The sequence below is a fragment of the Triplophysa rosa genome, linkage group LG6 (genome assembly GCF_024868665.1).
Source record: "Triplophysa rosa linkage group LG6, Trosa_1v2, whole genome shotgun sequence".
Lineage (NCBI taxonomy): Eukaryota > Metazoa > Chordata > Actinopteri > Cypriniformes > Nemacheilidae > Triplophysa > Triplophysa rosa.
In genome coordinates, this window is record NC_079895.1 from 19,200,131 (window position 1) to 19,220,611 (window position 20,481).

The 20,481-nt window shown below is 36.7% G+C and overlaps 1 protein-coding gene across 2 annotated transcripts in view; it reads right to left on the reverse strand.

Annotated features, from left to right (window-relative positions):
• The window catches only part of myo10l3 (myosin X, like 3), a 204,169-nt gene that overhangs the window by 64,560 nt on the left and 119,128 nt on the right, over nucleotides 1–20,481 (reverse strand). The gene's annotated exons all lie outside the window — the stretch shown is intronic.

Genomic DNA, 20,481 nt, shown 5'->3' on the forward strand with positions numbered 1-20,481 from the left:
CAAGCTCAAAGGTTTTATATGCCAATGTTAACTTAACACGAGCTGCTGCATAACGTGAAATGCAACAAAGTCAGCAAATTTGATGATTCTGTAAGAAAGCATACTCAGGAGTGGTTGCATTATTGGTAGAAACTTGTGCTGAGGAAATCTTTATGCTAGCAGATTCTGAAGACATGTCTAAAGTTAGATGTACTTGTCTCAGTAGATCCATGCCTAGAATTGTGCCTGTATTTAATGGAGCACATAGCAATTTTGTTGTCAGAGTTTTCGGGCCTAATTGTATCTCTATGGGCGGGGTTTCATACAAAACAGAGTCTTCACCTATTACACCAGTTAAACAAAGTTTTGTTTTCTTGTATGTGATGTTTAAATCTTCAGCCAATTTGATAGGAATTACTGTAATATCTGCACCTGTATCAAGCAAAAAGTCAATCTCTTTCTCTTGTATGCTACCTTTCACAAAAAGTCTTTTGTCATTGTGATGGATTACAGGGGAAAGGTAGCTACTCACAGCCCCAACAATTAGTTTTTTTCCTGTTCTTGTTGTGCACTTAGAAGAGCCTACGCGAGCTGTCCTGAAGTTTCAGTGGACACTGGCAGAGCTACTTCAGGATTGTAGGCGGGCTGAGAAGGAGCAGAATTATGCTTAGTATTTCTTCTACTATCTTGCAACTTCCTACACTCGTTCTTCCAATGTCCTATTTTTCCACAGTAGTTGCATTTGCCTTCTCTTTTAGGCCATCTATTGCCTTGATTCGCTGTGCTAAAAGTAGCTGCGGCTACTCTCACTTTTGCCTTAACATCAGCATCTCTTTCCCATGTAGCTAACCTGTCTAGGTTACTTCTGAGAGTTCTGTTAGACCAAGTTAGATCTAGGAATGGCAAGGCTTTTCTGTACTCGGCTACAAGGCCCTCTGACCAGATGCGGACTAGTCATCTTGTCATCTAACACACTTTCAGCTTCATCAACTATTCCACTGTAAATTTACAGCTGACTCACAAAACCTTTCAGTATATTCACTCACAGTTTCTTCTTTCCTTTGTACACAGTTAGTGATTCTGGACCAGTCTATTTTGGGTCCCATGATATTCTTTAGAATTTTCAAAACACCTTCTCTTAAATCTCCTTTACTGGCATGTTGTAGTTCAGAAGTGACAGTAGACTCAAAACTGTTGAATTCAGATTCAGTCAGAATTTGTGACATCAGCTGTGTGACTTCTGCTAACGACATGTCGTAGAGACGCATTTTGCTGATCAATGCTCTTCTAAACTAAAATGTGTGCATGCTGAGTGTAAGCTCTGGGATAGTCTCTCTACATCTTTAGGTCCTAGCGCTTTGGCAACAGCTTGTACTTGGACAACAGAAGAGTTGGGAGGAACACTTTCCATTCCCTCAGTTCCCTGAGATCGCCTTCTAGCGCAACATACCTTCACTGAATCTACAGGCACATCAGTTACTGATTGAATGGCTACATCTGTTTCAAAGAAAGCTTGTAAGTCAGGATAATTGTTATCAGGCTGACTAATTTCTTTCACATCAGTTTTTTCTGCAGCTTTGTTGTGGTTCAATTTCTTAGTAAAAGAGGATACTCTAGCACGGAGCTCTTTGTTCTGTTCTTCTAGCTCTGAGATACGCTGAGATTGTTGTGTAGCTTGTGCTAAACCAAATTCTCAGTGGCAGCAGATAATGCCTTTCATATTGTTCTTGCGTATACATGCTCCTAGTACATTTTTACACTCATCTACAGACCAAGTCTTGTCTGGATGGATCTCATATTTCTGAGTTAGTTCTTGTCTAACTTTCTCAGTGACAATTAGGTTCATTTGCACTCCTAACACTGATTTGAATTCACTATCTGACCACAAAGGATTCGCGAGACCACCTTTTTCCGGTGTGGGGATCAGTCTAAACATATTGTGAATTTCCTTATCACACAATCAAAACACAAAAACTTCTCTGATCAACAGAGGGTAACAAATATTAACACATAATGCTAATCTGCCCTGCCTGGACAGAGGATAACCAATTCTTCCCTGCCAAAAACAGAGGATAACAAATATTAACATGTAATGCTAATCTTCCCTGCCTGAACAGAGGATAACCAATATTAACATGTAATGCTATTCTTTTCTGCCTGAACAGAGGATAACCAATTCTTCCCTGCCAAAACAGAGGATACCTTCGTGTCTAAAAGATGGATTTTTAGAGGATAACTTAGTTAACCAAACCCTACAGCTGTCTGTTAACTCTTCTCTGACGCCACAGAGGATAACAAATTTGTACTGGTCTTAAAGGTTCTTTTGGATAGAGTGACACTCACCAACCCTTGGTTGTACAGAAAGATTCAGTCTGGAATGAAGTCAGATCTTTGTTGAGCTGGAAGTTTCAGTCTGGATTCAGGTGAGGAGCTCTATCCGGGTCACAGCACCAAAACTGTAGGAAACTTTTTCCTTGTCGAAGCAGAGACCAGGAGACGTTGGGATATCTTTCATACAGAAGTTCTCTTTATTGAGGACTCGCTGTGTGTCGCTGTAGTCATCCAAGTCTGACTTTTAGTTCAGCACAGTAGAGTTTTATACCTTTCAAGGGGGCGGGATACATAGAGGTGGAGATGATTTACACAAAGCATGCAAATGCAATACAGGAATCAGCCGTTACCGGAATTGTCTCAGCCAAGGTCTCATCAGCATAACATTGTCATTCAAATGCATAGGTGCTAATCCAATCAGCCTGACAGCCTGAATTGCCCATACCTTCATATTATCATAGGGACAAAGGCTTAGCTGTGCCTTAAAGCTTAACATTCAACTTTAACTTGGGACCCTGCCCAATGGTCAGGAAGTGAATAAAGACAAAAGGGTAATGTTTCAGACATCTGGGCTGCCTGACTTGATATTCATAGAATGTAATCATCTTTACCTCAAAATGTGAAACATAATGTACATAACTTTAACCTAGATATAACATTGTATAAATTTGTAATCCCACACTGTCAATGTCACCATTCATCCTTGGCCAATAGACAGCTGTTCTGGCTCTCCTCTTGCACTTTTCTGCTCCTAGGTGTCCCTCATGCAGTCTTCTCATCATATCCAGTCTCAGTGATTGAGGTATAACAATTCTGTTTTGTCTCAGTAACAGTCCTTTGACAACACTCAGTTCTGATCTTATGTTGTTGTACTGAGAACATGTTCCTCTTGGCCATCCCTCATTCAGATGTTTAATGACCATTTGTAGATCCTTGTCTCTTTCTGTCTCAGCTGCAATTTGCTTGGACTTCGCATCGAATACTGGAAGAGCATCTGCAACCATGTTTACATGAAGAGTCACATCAGCCTCTGTGGAGCTATCATGAGATTTTTCTCTTTGCTTAGTTGCTCTGGACAGGGCATCTGCCAGCACTATGTACTTTCCTGGTGTGTAGATTAAATCAAAATCATACCTTTGAAGCTTTATCATCAGCCGTTGTATTCTTGGGGACATCTCGTTCAAGTTTTTCTTGATGATGGCTATTAATGGTTTGTGGTCCGTCTCTGCCACAAAAGTTGGAAGTCCGTACACGTAGCTTTTCCACGCCATACACCAATCTAGGTCTGCAAGGATGTGCGTGCATGCGTGAAATGCCTCGACGCTTCGTATTATTTATGTTTATCTGCTGTAATAGCAGTTTCTGTTCCCGGGCGTGTGTAAGTTAATCAGCAGAACAAGAGAAAGTATAATACACCCGACAAACAGCGATTGAGAGCCTCAGACGCAGTAAGTTTGTGAATGGACGGAGGAATTCCCCCTAACGTTACCCCCGGAATGCGATCATCACAGCATGGACACGCAATCACAAATGGACGGAGATGGGCACGTAGATGTAGACTTTCATAATAAATTACTTTTTTGTAATTTACTTTTTTGTAATGTAAAACTATGCTTTACATTCATGATTTACATTAACACTATTGTACTAGTGTAAATTAGTGTATGTGAACCTTTGCAGATTGTGACCCTGCTTAAATTACTCTTAAGCTTCAAAAAGGACTGATTATCATGAAACCACCAATGCACTTTTTATGTCATTCGATAGCTTTATGCGAGGAATAAACCAATATAGCATAATTAAGAAACTCTGACCTCCGCTGGTGCTGTCTGTCAATTCCAGTCAGCATGCGTGTGTACGGTGACGGTCAGGACGCTACTCTTTCCAACATGTTCCAATGTTTTCATTATTCTTCATAATGACAAGATGATAGTCTATGGTTTTGTTTAAAATGTATTTTGCTAGAGACTGTGAGTTAACGTTACTCGCTGAGTATAGCTTAGCTTATTAGAAGCACTGGAAGCGGTCTGAATATGTTGGTCTTCATACGAAATAACTCTTTTTAAACCTCTGATTTAACTGTATACTGTCGGATTGATGCAACGCACTATGTGTTAAACATGTAACATATCATCTCTTCTCGTTGTGTTCTAACTATTACACAAACTCTTTGATCTGCTGCCCTCTGGCCGGCGCTTTAGAGCACCAAACACCAGGACTTCCAGACACAGAAGCAGCTTCTTCCCCCAGGCAATCTCCCTCCTAAACAGATAACTGCTCCTTAAGAGCAATATTCCACTTCCACTACTCCTATAGTGTGCACTATAGTGCCTTATTATATCTACATCTTATGTATACATGTATATAACACTACCTCTACTTACTAAATTATCCATTTGCACAAGTGTACATACAATCTGTTAATATGTTTATTCTACTATATACTACCCTGTACAATGTCTCTTATATGTTATTATCCCCCATTTTCTGTAAAATAGTCTTTATTTTATATATGCACAATTTAGAATCTTTTAGACTGTAAATCGTATTATATTGTATTGTCATTGTGTTGAATGTCTGTACTAGAAGCTTCCAACACCAAAGAAAATTCCTTGTGTGTGCAAGCACACTTGGCAATAAAGCTCTTCTGATTCTGATTCTGATTCTGATTCTATTATTTACTTTGGGGAGCAAAATGATCCCCGGGACTTCAGAAGGAGTAGGTGCTTTAAGCGCATCATTGTGCGTCCGGGATGCGCATAACTGTAAATAACAAAGCGAATGCATTAAGCGCATCATTCTGAGTTCCGGGTACGCGGGCTCGCTTTAACGTCACTCTGCATTAGAGTCTTTTATTCGGTGATAGTTTTGCACAATAAACAGAGACAGATAGTAGTATTTTACTTTTACTCAATTACATTATGAGACTGAAAATAGAGTCGGATATTACTTGGAGGAAAAAAATACAGAGCATATATCATGCTCTAGTATTTCATATACACATTTTTTAATGTTTTTACATTTACATTTAGTCATTTAGCAGACGCTTTTATCCAAAGCGACCTACAGATGAGGGAAACAATGGAAGCAATTGGAACAACATAAGGACAACAAAAAGCATAAGTGCAATAAAACTTTTTTTTACCTTTAATACAGTACTTAAGTACATAAAAAATCAGTATTTTTTTACTTTTAAAATTAAAACTACTTAATTAAAAGAAGATGGTGATTTTAATGTAAACACGGATTAAAATGTTAAAACAACAATATTTATTTATAAAATGTAGTGGAGTAAAAAGTATGATTTGCTTTATAATGTAAGAAAATACTAGAACTTATTGTTTATTTGCAAAGTTTGCCAAAGGATTAATAAAGTAATCCAAAAAATCTTTATTAGATTAATAAAAAAAATAATCGTTAGATTAGTCGACTAATCGAAAAAATAATCGTTAGATTAGTCGACAATTAAAATAATCGTTAGTTGCAGCCAGTGTTGGGTGTAACTAGTTACTAAGTAATTAGTTACTGTAATTTAATTACTTTTCCCTTGAAAAAGTAAAGTAAGGGATTACTCTTATTTTTTCTGTAATTTAATTACAGTTACTTCTGATGTAATTAAACTAAATACTTTGTGTAATATGTGTGTGTGCAGAAGAGGAATTTACATCAAAATTCAAGTCTAACTTTAAAATCCGTGCTTTAATGTATAATTCTCACATTTGTAATTAATAATAATACTTTATGTAGTTTTATATTATTTATTTGAATGAATTAAAAGAGCCGTTTCATGTCTATCCTTGAATCACTTAACTCATCAAGGTTGATGTAGGATATAGAAAGTAATTAGTAATAAGTAATTAAATACTTTTTGAAGAGAGTAACTTGTACAGTAATCTAATTACATTATCGAATGTGTAATTAGTAACTAGTAATTAATTACTTTTTCAGAGTAACTTACCCAACACTGGTTGCAGCCTACACCAATCCAAGGCATTCTTTTTCTATTTGAGCGTATCGACACTCCGCTGAAGTCATCGTTCTTGAGGCATAGGCAACTGGCCTCCAGTTTTCTCCCTCTGCTTGCAGAAGCACCGCTCCTAATCCATCCTTAGATGCATCTGTTGAAATCTTTATCCTTTTTGTTGGATCAAAGTAAGTCAGTACTGGTTCTGTAGTTAGAAGAGTCTTTAAGCGATCCCATTCACTCTCATGATTGTCTGTCCACTTGAATTCAATTTTGTTTTGCAACATTTCTCTCATGTACACTGTATTTGAAGAGAGATTCGGTATGAACTTTCCAATGAAGTTGATCATCCCCATCACTCGTTGTACAGCCTTCTTGTCGGTGGGTCTGGGCATGTTAAGAATCGCTTGTATCTTACTCTGATCTGGTTTAACACCTCTCTCTGACAACTTGTCTCCCAGAAATGTGATTTCCTTTACTCCAAACTGACACTTTTCTTTATTCAGTTTCAGCCCGTAGTTCTGTACTCTCTGTAGTACTTCCATCAGCCTCTCATTATGCTGCTCAATTGTGGATCCCCACAATATTATGTCATCCACATAGACACGCACTCCTTGTATTCCCTCAATCATGTGCTCCATTGCTTTATGAAATACTTCCGGAGCCGAAGAGATTCCAAAAGGCATCCTCAAAAAAGAATACCGACCGAAAGGAGTGTTAAATGTGCAATAATGTGTGCTGTCTTCGTGCAGTTTCAGTTGCCAAAAGCCCTGGGATGCATCCAGTTTTGTGAAGAATTTTGCACCTCCCATTTCACTTATAATTTCTTCCCGTGTTGGAATCTGATAATGTTCCCTCTGTATGTTTGCATTTAAGTCTTTTGGGTCCATACACACACGTAGATCACCATTTGGTTTTTTCACACAGACCATGGAATTCACCCATTCTGTTGGTTTCTCCACTTTTTCTATGACTCCCATTAATGTCATCCTTTCTAGCTCTGTTTTTAGCTTTTCTCGTAGTGGAGCAGGAACCCGTCTCGGTGCATGAACAACTGGCTTTGCATCTTCTTTCAACTGTATCTTATACGTTAATGGTAGCACACAGTGTTGTAGTCGAGACCAGCTCATTCGAGTCCGAGTCAAGTCCGAGTCCAGAGTAGGTCGAGTTCGAGTCAAGACCGAGTCCAGAGTAGGTCGAGTTCGAGTCAAGACCGAGTCCAGAGAGGGTCGAGTCCGAGTCAAGTCCGAGTCCTAGGACAAGAGATCTGAGACGAGACCTATAGAAATCTTCAAGAATATGTTAAATGTTTGGTGGAAACAATAAAACTGGCACCGAGCTCATAGAGTGCTCAGTGCATTAAATATACCATGGCATGTACACTGTGTTTTATTTACTTAGACTGATATTAGTTTAAAAATATTATTAGCTGAGGGTAAAAAAGGCCACATAGTAAGTGTTGTAAAGGTAATTTTATTACAATTATGACTCCCCCTGACCAAAGATATGTCAAAAAGAGTCTTTTCTGCATCTTTCGATGTTGAAAAGACGTCCCTTTATTGGCCCATTATTACGTTTTCTGAACGTCTGATATTGACGTACAGGGGACCTTGGTACAATGTAAAAACTGGTTCAAATCTGGAGTTTATCAGACTACTTCAGTTTTCACATGGAAATAAATGAAATGAGACTCTGTGAAATGAGTTTTGTACCCACAATAATAACCATTATTGTGATCAGTGTTTGCTTTAGTTGGGCTCTTGATCCTTGACTTTTGTTAAATTAATTCGTTCAGGTCATGTAGTAGGTTATAAAAACACTTGTGCACTGTGAAAGACAGACATGCTTTTACAAAAGTTAGGGTTGTTCTCATGGAAATAGTCATGCTGTAATAAAATGTATTAGTTTTAAACATTATTGATCAATTGATGACTGGTCTGAGTGCTCTGGCTAGTCAATGCACAGGTATTGAGAGAAAATAAACAAACATATTTCACTGACATCAACCCTCATCATACAACCCTCAACAATGATGACAATCGTCAAAATAATTCAGATAAACAGATCACCCAGCATGCATTGCAGCTAGGGCTGTCACGATTATTAAATAATCGTCTCATCGCGATTGTTTGACCTCATCGCGATGATTTCGGATCATCGCAATTATCGCACATCTCTATAGAAGACACTAGGGGGAGCTGTAGTGCATCTGCATATTGCATATTTTAGTGTATATATTGTTACTAAAGCATGGTAATACTTGTAAAATGTACCACCACAACACAATCACTTAAAAAAAAAAAAACATATACAAATTACCTGCTGTACAATTTAATATTATTTAAGCAAATCTCAGTGTGAAAACCAGTCTACCAAAATTTCATTAACACGCAAGTAAAATTTTACTGTAGTCTTGCAAGTGAGAAAAAAACAGACTAGAAGCTTTTCTATGACTGATAGTATTTTAATGGTGGCTTCATTTCACTCCTGATCAATATACTTAATTTACAAGTATGGTGGTTGTATTATTGACAGGTAAAAGCCTAAACCTTAAGTATGATGACCTTGCATGACATATCCGCACTGCTTCAGCTAACGTTAGTTCAGTCTCTCTTAACAATCTCTCTCTCATTTTTTTCTCATTAATCCCGAACACAATTTGATCACAGATCATTGAATCATTTAGTAATTCAAAGTTGCATGTTCTTGCTTTAAGTTTAAGATCCATTAGGAAACTATCAAAAGTCTCTCCCTGTTGTTGCAGACGCGACCGAAACACATACCTTTCAAAGGTCTCGTTCTTTTTCGGCGAACAGTGGACGTCAAACTTTCCAATCACCACCTCGTAGTTGCTTTTATCCTCTTCTCTATCAAACACGAGCGTGTTGAACACTTCTATCGATTGGGGTCCCGCAACTGTTAGTAGCAGAGCAATTTTTCTTTTATCGGGCTTATCGTTAAGTCCCACTGCTTGTAAGTACAGCGTAAATCGTTGTTTAAACGTGCGCCACTCACAATCGACATTTCCAGTCCAGTTCACAGCGTCAGGCGGTTTCACTCTTTCCATGACGGCGATCCGGTTTTCTTACCACTCCTGGTACCATGTATTGTTTCTATTTATAATGAAGAAACTGTTTGTAGCAGATGTCTTTATTACACCTCACATGTTTACTGTCAGCACTCTTACTCCAACAACAACCACCTGAGGTCCGCCAACATCTACCTATCTCTAGTGGTTAGTAGTTGTAACCTACATACATTTATATATCATGACAATTACAATATTTGGCAGGTTTTTTGCCTTTTTTTGTACAGTATAGTATGAGAGAGGACAGGAAGCGAAGTGGGAGAGAGAAGGGGGTGGGGTCGGGAAAGTACCACGAGCCGGGAATCGAACTCGGGTCGCCCAGAGCACAACCACGCCATGTGTCGGAGCTAGGGCTGTCAAGATTATTAAATAATTGTGTCATCGCGATTGTTTGACCTCATCGCCATGGTTTCAGATCATCGCAATTATTGCACATCTCTACAGAAGACACTAGGGGGAGCTGTAGTGCATCTGCATATTGCATATTTTATTGTATATATTGTAACTAAAGCATGGTAATACTTGTAAAATGTACCACCACAACACAATCACATAAAAAAAAACTAAAGCATATACCATGAAAATAACCTGCAGTACAATTTAATATTATTTCAGTGTGAAAACCAGTCTACCAAAATTTCATTAACATAGAAGTAAACTTTTATTGTAGTCTGGCAAGTGAGAAAAAAACAGACTAGAAGCTTTTCTATGACTGATAGCATTTTAATGGTGGCTTCAATTCACACCTGATCAATATACTTAATTTACAAGTATTTGGCGGTTGTATTATTGACAGGTAAAAGCCTAAACCTTATAAGTATGATGACCCATTTTTTTTCCTATGTATTTCCAAGAAAAAGAGCATAGTCTTTATATTCAGAACAATATACTGTAGTCGTTTCAAAGCTGAATAAAAAAAGTATGAGAATTAAAAGTCAAAGCTCTAAAACAGACAATTAATCGTCATAATCGCAATGATTTATTAGACAATTAATCGTCAGCCAAATTTCATTATCATGACAGCCCTAGTCAGAGCACTGCCCACGAGGCTATCAGCTCCTACATATTTGGCAGTTTTGTATGTCAATCTATAGTTGCCATCATCTGAAGTCTTTGTGAGTGTTGGCATGATCTGAAGTCTTCACAAGTGATGCTGTAGCCAATCTGGAGCTGCCGTAATCTTAAAAGTGTAAACCCTGACATATTGAAACAGGAAAGCAAAAGAAGAAAGATTAGCACTGCTGCTGTTCATAATATTATTTTAAGCAAAAGATGATCATGCTCAATTTTTACTATTTAATTTATGAATAACATGGTTACAAGATGTGTTATGGGAATGCTTAACTAAATCTAAAAAAGCTCTGACTCCTTTAATGGACTCAGATATCCTGGATACTACCAATAGTTCAGAGCTTGTGACTTATCTTATTTTGGAATTGGAATCTGGTTTAATAGCCATCAGGTTTTTTCTAGGTCCCTTAGTAAATTTGTCATCATAATTTGAAGAACTGGAAAGTCTCTATGGAACAAACTACCTATGCAATAGTATCATTTAAGTTGGAGGAACAAGCAATCATAACTATAATTTACGCTACCATTCAAAGGGTTCAGACTTATTTATTTCTCTCATTATATGAATATATTGTAAACTTTACTTTATTGTAAACTGAATTTTCAACATCAGTACGTCAAAGTTCAGTGTCACATGATCCAAGTGACAATTTTGTTGGTAATGATGTTGAAAATTCATACTTGCATCAGAGAAATAAATTACACTTTACTATATATATTCAAAAAGAAAACAGCTCTTTTATATTGTGGTTAATTAACAGTATTTCTGCTTATATTGTTTTTTTTGCCAAACATATCAAAATAAATAACAATAGCTAGAAAAATAAGACATAAAAAGGAAATAAAAAATATACACTACTGTTAAAAAGTTTAAGGCTGTAACTTTAAGGTTTTCGTTGTCATTGGAATCATACTAGTAGCACCTTGGATATGTTTTCTGACAGGAGGTCTACTCCACTTCTACTGCACAGCCATCAGCATGGAAAATCTACAAACATAACATTGAATGTTAAGGAATGACAATATATTTAACTGGGTTTGCGCAGGTACAAAACCGACTGTCAGAGAAGCTATGATAACTTAACTCTCTTAAAAGCAGTTTTAAATTGGCTAATGCTAATCAGTCTGTCATCAAGGCTCATTTTATGTAGGCCTGACTAAAGTAACTACCTGGGACAACAAAAATCATCTCATCCACACCCATTTAATGACTTTTAGCTGAATATTTACCTCAGACAAAATATCAATAAAAGCAAATCCAACAAGCGCAGGACCACTGATACGTTTTCTGTTTAGACATCCTATAAATAGAAACACTTAAACATCTAAATATGCCTAATTTACATTTTAATCATTTAATTTACCAATTCTGCCATATTTTTCCTGAATACGTTACCTCAGAAAACTTTAAGCGGGAATGTCCAACTAGTCCTGACTAATCGTTTAAACTGCAAGCAAGGGCTTATAATACACAAGTAAAATGTAAGCATATTCATTTCAAGTAATTAATTTGACATATTTTTAACTAAAACAAGTTATTACTTGCAGGATTTAGGCCTACCTGAAGCGACGACCTGACCGGATCCAGCCATGAGATAGCTCATTAGATATGCATACAGGCCAGCTGCCATTGGCTTAAATTTGCTGCTTGTCAGTTCCTGGTCCCGCCCAGTTTTCATGGAAACTTTTCTCTGCTCCAGTGTGTGACGCACATTCAGCGCGCAACGCACACCCATTAATACACGTCAAGCTGGGATGAATACATAAATTTAACCATTTAAAATCGCATAAATTATTATTAAATTGCAAATGAATAGCCTTTTTATTAAATATATATATATATATATATAAACATATCCTAAAATTTGCCTGTTAAATAATTTAGCCAGTATTCCATCGATGCCTTTGACTGTATTTATAAAAATGTCCTGTAAGAGCTTAGAAGAACACTATCATTTAGACACTGCTGTACCAACAGAGCAGTGGCGGAGCCAGACAGTTTTCATAGGGGTGGCCAGACTGAGACCATAGCTCACACAGGGGTAGCACAGAAACTGATATCATCTTTTTTTTCCTATGTGGCAAGTCACTGTGGATCCAGTAGTGTTTCTTAGTCACTCACTCATTTACTTAAACAGGCAGTGATTGCCATGTAGAATTACATCATGAAGATCCACATAAGCTTTTTAATGTATTACTAAACTGATTTAAAAAAAAGATCTGAAACAGTGTGGCATTGCAGAAGGTGGTGTCTTTTTAATTGGTGATAAAGCTCACACCATAATGACAATTTACACGACATAAGAATATACCAGAATGCACTTTTATCAAACAAACATTACAATATCACAGAAAAACCAAAATATAGTAACCTTAACATTATGGGCAAGCATTTAAAAAATCTTCCTTTGCAATACTTAGCATATTATCATTTGGCTGCCAACAAAACATTTTAATTCCCTTTCAAGGATATGACACAGACAGACCACCACCATTAAGCTAAATCAGCACTGAAAGTTGACTTTACTTTTAATGGCCTTCTACAACGCTCTTTTAAATGACACTGACACAGTGAAACTGTTTATAGCTTGCGACTTTCATGCTGCTAAGTTAACATCCTAAATTAACTTAGCAAACTTTACCATGTCTGTTTCAACTTCAGCACGCCAGCCATAACATACATACATTAGGACAAGAAACATTTCAAACATAGTGAATAAACTTAATTCTTCTTGCTAACTTACCTGTGACCTCTTCTCTCGCGGCGGGAAACAGACAGTCCTCCTACTGCACGCACAAATTCCGTTGGAGCACACGCGAACAACAACAATACTACTTCTTCTTCTGTATTTGTGTTGGTGGTTGAAATTCAAGTTGAGTGTATTACTGCCACCTTCAGTTTGGGTGGAGAAGTACTTGCTTGAGGTGCGCTGTTGAAATGCGTCCATATGGGAACAACTGTGTAAAGAAATGGTTCCGCAAAAAAGTTGCCGGCAAAGTGGTGACGGGGGCCAAAGATGAAATTATGGTGGCCTTGGCCACCATTGGCCACCCCCTGGCTCCGCCCCTGCAACAGAGGCCCAGCGGTGGCAAGCCGCTGGTGGCGTGCCACCCAAAAAAAGCTGGCAGACCGACAGCATTTTTACATTGGTTGGCTTGCCGACAGTGTCCCGACGGTGGTCCATCTGTGTCAAGCCGCTGAATCTGTGCCGCCCAAAAACCACCGGTGGACCGCCAGGTCATTGTTTGCTGGGTAGCTGCACGTTCTCATCCTGGCTCAGCAAACATGCAACAGACTAACCGTAACCGCCGGTGTTACAAAATATTCTTACCCGTGATATTTTGTGACCGCAGTATAGACGCTGTTGTCATTGCCAACAATTCTTTACACAAAGAGCGTAAATTCGTGCGAGAATGCGCTTTGTGCTCGTGCACGTTATCATCAGCGGGTTTTGGGAAAGTCTGTTGAGAGTGCTTCAGTACTGTACACGCTGATTGAACTGTACAGAGCAGGTTCATTTAATTCTTATACTGATTGCGTCTGGAATTATTGTGATTGCCATGGTAATTATATTATAGCCTATATGTGTGCGTGTGTCTGTGCGTGTCTGTGCGTACTTGTCTGTGTACGTGTGTGTGTGTGTGTGTGTGTGTGTGTGTGTGTGTGTGTGTGTGTGTGTTCATGTTTGTATATCCCGGTGGGGACCTAAACCTGAATACACACCAACACATGGGGACTCGTGTCACTGTGGGGACCAAAATTGAGGTCCTCATGGGCACAAAAGCTTATAAATTGTACAGAACAATATTTTTTACAAATCTAAAAATGCAAAAAGTGTTCTATGATCTTTAGGTTTAGGGATAGGGTTAGGGATAGGGGATAGAATATACAGTTTGTACAGTATAAAAACATTACGCCTATGGACTGTCCCCACGGGGATAGTCAACCAAAGCCTGTGTGTGTGTGTGTGTGTGTGTGTGTGTGTGTGTGTGTGTGTGTGTGGTGTGCGTGCGCGTCCGTGTGTGTGTCGTGTGTGTGTATGTCTATGTGTGTTAGTACGGTGCATATTGTGTGTGTGGAGTGTTTTGTATGTGGGTATGTCTGTCTTCTGTGTTTTCACCTTTTTCTTGTTTTTACAGGTACAACTTTAATTGTTTTGCTTATAGTCAATATGTCTCATGTACAGCTGCTTTGTAACAATGAAAATTGTAAAAAGCGCTATATAAATAAAGTTGAGTTGAGTGTGATAGGCTCAAAATAAAAAATAAGCTATTAAAAGCTTGTGCGAGACATTTGTATCCTTATATAATGATTGTACTTTGTTTTGGATTAGTCCCATGTCAGAGGTGCCCTGAATATCACACAAAGTTTCTCAATTCCAAGTTTCACTGTAATACTGTGAACTGGGAAAATCTCTATTTTAATTATTTAAACCCTTTCTAATAAGAACTAGAACAGTCATGCTTGATTGTTGTATTTACCACAGGCCAGTGTTGGTTAGGTTAACAAAGTCGTTTTTTTAGCACATTCCTTAATGTGATTTTCACAATATTTTATCAGTATTGTAATTTCTCATTGAATATAGCCCACACTCTAAAAAATTATGTTCTTAAAAGGTTCTTTAATGATGGTAAAGTTCTTATAGAACCATGTCTTCTGAAGAACCCCTTTTCTGCTGAAAAGTTCTTTGTTTGGGAAAGGTTCTTTTTCCCGCCTATTTTGGTTTAAAGTAGATCAGTTATTTAGAAGCTGCCTCCTGATTGGTTGTATGTCCTGAATCAAAGTCCTGATTTAACAGTCCTGCTGAGGTGCCTGCAGACTGATACACCACACAGGTAAGCTTCAGATGTTTTTAATATATATTTATATATATATATATATATTATAATTTAAGATATTCTATGGTTATATAATATATGGGAATCTGCTTTACCAATTATTTAGGATAGTTAAAATGTATATACTCTACTTAATATTTAAAAAAATGTATTACATTAACAATATTATCCTAGCATCAATCATTATTTACTTCTACTGGCTGAACTTCCATAAACCATTTTTCTAAAGTATTTTCATGCACATTATCTTGATGTTTCTTCAACAGTATGTTGTACAATATGTATTTAGGATTATTTATTGTTATTTCAGAGTTTCGTATGTGACCTTGTCCTGGGAGTGAACTTGGAAGAGACGGGTATTTCTAACCAAGTTTTAAAGGTGATATATTCATGTTACTTTTAAAGTTGATATCCTTTCCACATTAAAACGATAGCAATTTACAGTTAAAATAATTTTGGAAATTAAGTTTTGTGTATTCTTATTATACTTAAGTGTACATGTCTCTGTTTCAGGTGAATCATAAACCAAGCTCTAAACCACTGCAGGTCTGACTTTGACGGTTGAGGCAAATTCAGTTACACATTCAAAGGGAAGTAATAAAAATGTACTAATTAATCTTTAGCCAAACCTTATCTTTATTACCAAAAACATGTTTATACTGCAGGAGTCTGCTCAACCAAACTTCTGCCATGACATCATTTTTATATATGAGAGTGACCTCTACACTAACATCAGCTTGTTTTGTCTCCATGTCTCATCTTCAGGCTCCTGAAAACACCTGAGACTGAAAGACACAGCTCTGGTTCGGCCTGATGCTCAAGGTTGATGACCACAGCCATAGATGGAAAGTGGTGGGAATCTGCGATGATCATGGCCTGCTATTTGAGCCCCATGCCAGACCCTACTTTTGTTTTGCCAGAAACTCAAAATCATTACCACACATAAAAATAATGGATGTAGTTATCTGCAAACAATATAAGATGACTTCTTGGCTGCACTGCTTGCTGTATAATCTTGCTGATCAGTTAAATTTAAACAGTAATCATGTATTTTTATAATTTTCCTGGTTATATACAGTATATATTTTTTTATTTCTATACATTTTTGTTGTCACATTTCTACTGCTTTTGTGCTAAAATGGACTAAAACGTATTTCTTTACTTTTTCCTTTGTCTCTGTTTAGGGCTAATATGTTTTTTTTTTCTGTAAAGCTGCTTTGCAACAATGCAAAATTGTGAAAGGTATTAATGTGTACAAATATAATGAATGTTCCATGACATTTAATGATGTGATTAGAATGAAATAAAAGTATTACTTGATTTACATGTCTTACTTATTGTTTTTATACGGTAAAACGGAAATAGAAAATGATAAAATCCATTAAAAACTAAATGAATGAATTAATAAAAATACCTAAATTAAAATCCCTCCTGTTTTCTGGTAAAGAAATGGTTCTTTATAGCACCACTGAGGTTCTATACAGCACTTTTCAAGGCATGGTTCTTTATGGAACCTTATAAAAATGGTTACAAGCCGAAGAACCCTTTTTTGGTACTATTTAGAACCATTTTTCTTAAGAGTGTACTTTAATGCTCTGTGACCCCTAATACGTTATTTCCGGTGCATGAACACAGTGAATTACAGTAGATTTCACTACAGTATAAATCTTTCTACAGGACAGTGCTGGTTACTGTGACTTTGTACAGCACATTCCTCTTTAATGTGATTTTCCCAATATTTTGACCAGTATTGTAATTTCTCATTGAATATACAGTAATTCACTGTGACCCCTAATACAGTTAATTTCAGTGCATGAACACAGTGAATTACTGTAGATTTCACATGCATTTTTTACAGTGAGTTAGCCATTATCATCACATTTTTTTAAGAAATAAAGGCTTTAAATATTTCACACTATGTGTAATGAATCTATATAATATATGGGTTTCACTTTCTGAAATGAGTGACAAAAAATATTGACCTTTTTCACGTATTCAAATTTTTTTAGATGTACCAGTATACAAGTTCTCTTTTGGTTACAAAAAGAACCTGTATGGAACGTTTTTAGTGCATTCTTTTTTGGTTCCCCAAAAAAATAACCTAATAGGAACCATATGGGAACATTAGCCTGTTACGATGCATCGTGAGATATGGATATGGTGACCTGCTGTTTGACTGGCACTGTTTTCATCACACTTAAATGCTTTTCAGGATAAGACATAGAAGGCATTAGATATCAAAAGACTGAATATGGAGAACAATAAGGCTATTCTGTGTAAAACAGAGGAGGGTAACAGATTTTTTTAGCCTGTTACAATGCATCGTGAGATATGGTGACCTGCTGTACGACTGGCACTGTCCTCATCACACCTAAATGCTTTTCAGGATAAGACATAGAAGGCATTAGATATCAAAAGACTGAATATGGAGAATATAATCTATGTATGTATAACACAAAGCTCATTTGTGTTCATTTTTCTTAAATGCACAATGTTTAGAATTATCCTGATTGCTGTTCTATTATTAGGGTAAAAGTGAATACACACACACACATATATATATATATATATATATACAGTATATATATACATGTATACATATACATACATTTATTATTTATTTATTTGCCTTTATTTAACCAGGAAAGAACCTCACTGAGATTAAAAATCTCTTTTCCAGGAGTGTCCTGGCCAAGATAGGCGGCCCAGTTATACAAATACAAGTACAACAAAGAACAATACATCACAACAATAAAATATTACAGCATTAAAAGCATTTGCAAATCATTAAATCATTTTCTATTGCACACAAAAGTGTTTTGAATTTACAAAGAGACACCAACTGATTTATACGCAGTTTCATTTGAAGAGAGTTCCAGTCTGACGATGCAGCATATTCAAATGCAGTTTTACCTGAATTAGGTCATGCTGAAGGTACATGAAGATTATAAAAAGACTGAGAACGCAATGAATAGTTAACAACTTCTTTTTGGTGAATCAAACAACAGAGATAGGATGGCAAAAAATCCAGAATAGCTTTGTAAATCAAAATATACCCATGCATTTTCCTTCTAACAGGAAGTGAAGACCAGGCAACTCTATTATATAGTATACAGTGATGTGTAGAAAATTTAGAATCCGTAATAAATCTTAAAGCACCATGATACACAGCTTCCAAAGAGGCAAGAAGATAAGAAGAAGCATGCTGATACACCACATCCCCATAATCAAGAATCAGTAAAAAAGTACCAGACACAAGCTTCTTCCTAGCATTAAATGAAAAACAAGACTTATTTCTGAAATAAAATCCTAGGCCGTTTCTTGAACTTTGATCGCAAATAATTAATATGTGAATTAAAATGTAGTGTGTCATCAATTATAATGCCCAGGTACTTATACTCTGACACTAATGCGACCAGTTTCCCTTGTAAAGTTCGGAGAACAACAGAACCATCCAAAGAATTTCTGGAGTTTGATAACCACATAAATTTTGTTTTCTCAACATTTAAGACCAACTTTAAAGTAAAAAACCTTGCTTGAATAATATCAAATGCTGATTGTAAGTCACCCAAAGCTTGTTGTTTTGTAGGAGCAGAACAATAGATGACAGTGTCGTCTGCATAAAAGTGGAACCTTGCATTATCAATGTTAACGTCTAAACAATTTATATAAATAATAATGGCCCCAATACAGATCCTTGGGGGACTCCCGTACCCACTTCCAATAAGTCTGATTTGATACCTTCCACTTGTACACATTGAGTTCTTCCCTTTAAATAAGTATTAAACCATGAGACTACATTGTCTGATAGACCAACACTTCTAAGCCTATCTAACAAAATCTTGTGGTTCACTGTATCAAATGCTTTAGTTAAATCAATAAAAATACATGCACAGTGGTGTTTTCCGTCTAGGGACTTCACAAGATCATTTAAAACTTTTAAAACAGCTGTAAAGGTGCTATTTTTTTTTACAAAATCCTGATACTTACATATAGGCTATAAAACAATTACCATGGCAATCACAATAATTCCAAACACAATCAGTATAAGAATTAAATGAACCTGCTTTGTACAGTTCAATCGGCGTGTTCAACCACTGAAGCACTCTCTACAGACTTTCCCAAAAGCCCGCTCACGATAACATGCACGAGAACAACGCGCGTTATTGCGTACAAGCACAAAGCGCATTCTCGCACAAATTTACGCTCTTTGCGTAGAGAATTGTCGGCAGTGACAACAGCGCCTACTGCGGTCACAAAATATGACGGGTAACAGAATATTTTGTAACACCGGGATGCGCTGTTTAAGCTAGGTCAAGCCGCGCCTTTTCTGTTATTCTGGCTTTCTTAATTCGACTTTTGTGCAATACCCCCCTGTTTGTCCCATCATCTGTGTGTATATATAGCGCTTGTGTTCAGTTGTCTGGTGTGAATCGTTGTTGTATGTTCTCCCTCGTGTTTCCCTGGATTTTGGATTTACCCCCCTTTTTTTTGTGGATACTATTAAAGACTTACTGCACATGGATCCTCTCCTTGTTTTCCCTCTGCTGACCAAGACACATGTAAACTTATTTACATATAAAGTAAGTAACTAGATGTAAATGTACCCATGTTTAATATATGTGAAAAATATTAAAAAGCGGCCAAAATCTATAAATCAGAATATATAAATATATTTTTAACATATATTGCAAAACAGATTTACATATACATATTAAATTTATTTTTTCCTAATTTTTTAACATTTAATTATACAAAATATATTTATTAATATATTTCAACCTATGTAACTTCTGTAACATTAATAAATGCTGTAAATGCTGTTCATTGTTAGTTCATTTTAGAAAGTGCATTAACTAACTGTAAATACATAGCACCTTATTGTAAAGTGTTACCAAAATAATAAATCCCCAGGGAATGATGGTTTTACTGGTAAATTTCATAAATGAATTTCAAGACTACATCTCAGAATTCTTATTGTTAGTTTTTCAGGAGGCTTATTGTATGCTCCCTTCAACTATGTGTTAATGCGTAATTATGCTGTTACTAAAACCCAATAAGGATTGTATGCTACAAGACTGGAGACCCATAACTTTAATCAATAATGACAATTAAGTATTGGCTCACATTTTTTGCACAAAGAATAACGTTATGCTTAGACACAGTTATGTTATTCAGTCTAGTTCCCTTTTGAGAGCGGTCTCTCTAC